Genomic DNA, 2,799 nt, shown 5'->3' with positions numbered 1-2,799 from the left:
TTAAATTTAATTATTTTTTACTTACATACATTTATCATATAATTTTTAAAATAAATAATTATTATTTTGATTATTCTCATTTTTCTTAAATATAAAAATTAATTTAATTAATTGATTAAATATATATAATTTAATTATTTTTCTCTTTGTTATTTTTTTTACTATTAGATTTATCCAATCATACATGGATCCAATTCCCATAACTAGGCATTAGAATAATTTCCTATTTATTCTAAGTTGATAAAAGATTTGTTGACAAAAAAGAGGAAGTTGCTTAATGATGAAAGATCCCGGTAGCTTCATTATTTCATGTAACAATTGGGAAGTTATATATTGTAAAGGAACAATGTGTCTTGGGAGCAAGCATCAACTTAATTTATTTTTATATTATGATGAATTAACATATCTCTTATATTTTTGTTAATGAAATTTATATAATTATAAAAAACTACTCTAAACTCTAGTTGTTTTTATACATTATCATTTATTTATTTATTAAATATTTAACACATCAATTTAAAAAAAATGCAGATGCAATTATGCAACTAATAAGAGAATATGACCTCTTAAAAAATTCAACACTATGTACCTTTTGCATTTACAGTAACACAATTTTTTTCTTAAATTAAAAGCATGATAAATATATTTAACAAAAAAAAAACTATTTTTATGTATGAATTTTATGATTTTTTAAATCTTGAGATTAGTTAACTTTTGTTAGGTTTCAGTCATAAAAAAACTAAACCCAAATGGCAGAAATTGTAAAAATAGTAATTTGTCGGAACGTTACCTTCATTAACTTGTTTTTAACAAATATTTGTCAGAATTTATTAATTACAATAATGTTTAAGGATTAAATATAATATTTACAACAAATTAGTCAACGGATCAGAGTGGCGCAGCGGAAGCGTGGTGGGCCCATAACCCACAGGTCCCTGGATCGAAACCAGGCTCTGATAATGTTTTTTTTTTTAATTTTTCTGATTTTTGTTCAATGAACGACATCATTTTTATAATAAGCTATCACCGGTTTTTTATGTAATACGACCCGTCGTTTAAGAAATTGAAGGTTAATTTCGGCAATTTTGGTTTTTTAAATAACCATTAAATTTTAACTACACTGTTTGATAGAAAAATAATGAATACATTAAACTGTACAAAAATAGTGTTAAACTGTAGAAGTACGCTACAATTCTTGATAAAAAATTTAATGAAAAGCTTTACACATTAATTACTAATTCGATATATGCATGGATTTTAAATAAAAAAAGTTAGTGGACACATAAGTTAAAATCATTGTATTTTAACTACATTATATAATAAAAAATAAAAAATATGTTATCATTTTCATAATAAACATTAGGGGTGTTAAAAATAGAAACTATTTTAAAAAATATGAATTTTGAAAATAGTTGAAAACTTTTAAATTAATTTTTAAAAGTAGCCTTATCCATATAATTGAGATTGATTTTCAGAAATTCCATGTTGTTATGCACAAACTCCGGGACCAAATATTTAGTAGTTTTAATGTCATCTTGGATATCTTGTGTGATATTAGAGATACTCATATTCCAAAAAGATCTTAAAAGAAACATTATGGTCATCTAATAAGTTTTTAGATCCCTCTAAGTTTTGAGTTATGTTTCTTTAACCAAAGTCATATAATCATTTGTTTTAAGAATACCACTTGTTTCCCTGAATCTATTGACCTGCACTAAGTCAACCCCAGACTCAGTTTTGTCAAAACTAATTTTAGCAATTGATGTCTTTTTTTTTCTAGATGACGAATTTGTTGATATATAAGGTTGAAGATGAAGAAAATAAAGATAGAAGAGAGAGAAAACAAATATATAACTAACTTTTAATGTAATTGAAAAATCTAATTGAGAGAAGTGTTATTGATTTTCACAAAGTTGATAGTTTGTTTCTCACGTTAACCTTAATCATGGTTAGGGAAATTGTACCTTTCAGCCATAACACTCGATCATGAAAGTTGTGCTTAGACACTTTCACTTCAAGTTAATATTCCTACTTAATGATTATAATAACAAGTCTATCCCCCTTAACGATGAATGACTTTTGTTATTTAGGTGAGTTATTCTCTATGTTTGTAAACGGTGGAGCTTATTAGAATACGAGATTAAATTTTGTAGAAAATGAGGAACATTTAGGTTTAAGCATTTTGAACAAAGAAATTTTCATCATACATATATGAGAACAAATGCATTGGAGAGGGTATCTTCCCCTATGGATCTAGTGTCAGGAGAGTCCTAAATGCCATCATGGCGGAGACATTGTTGTACCGTAGACATCACCGGAGGACAAAGGGATCGATGGCCAAGGAGGAATAGGAGACATAGGAGGTAAATGAGAGATTGTCTGACACATACAATAGTAGTGTCTTATTATTTTATTGTAGTGCTATAATATGTACTTTATTTTGACAGTTTTACTACATTTTGGATCTCAATTGTACGACATTTTCGACATGTGTTGTTATTTTATTTTCGACACACACAGTAATAGTCTCTTATTATTATGTACGTCAATTTTTTTATTTTCAATCGAATGTTATACTTCATCTGAATACATATAAACAACTTATAGCATTAAATGTAAATGGCTTTTGAATTAGTTGTATTAAATATTTAAAATTACAGAAATAGGTGCGTCCAATGGTTAAAAAATTAAGACATTATAATATCAAAATCAGCACAATATATTTAGAGATCTAAAATAAATTTGTATAATAAGACCTTTTAAAAATAACAAATCCAATATAGGTTTTGATACATGTCA

General features: G+C 26.2%; 1 non-coding gene across 1 annotated transcript; it reads left to right on the top strand.

Moving 5' to 3' along the window:
* The first annotated feature begins 887 nt into the window (after positions 1–887).
* Positions 888–959, top strand: TRNAM-CAU (transfer RNA methionine (anticodon CAU)). The gene has a single exon. It is a non-coding gene; the product is annotated as a tRNA-Met (tRNA).
* The last annotated feature ends 1,840 nt before the right edge of the window (positions 960–2,799 follow it).

This window comes from Lathyrus oleraceus, chromosome 5 (genome assembly GCF_024323335.1).
Source record: "Lathyrus oleraceus cultivar Zhongwan6 chromosome 5, CAAS_Psat_ZW6_1.0, whole genome shotgun sequence".
In the NCBI taxonomy this organism is placed as follows: domain Eukaryota; kingdom Viridiplantae; phylum Streptophyta; class Magnoliopsida; order Fabales; family Fabaceae; genus Lathyrus; species Lathyrus oleraceus.
The sequence above is the reverse complement of the archived record's forward strand: the minus strand, read 5'-3'. Positions and strand labels throughout refer to the sequence as shown.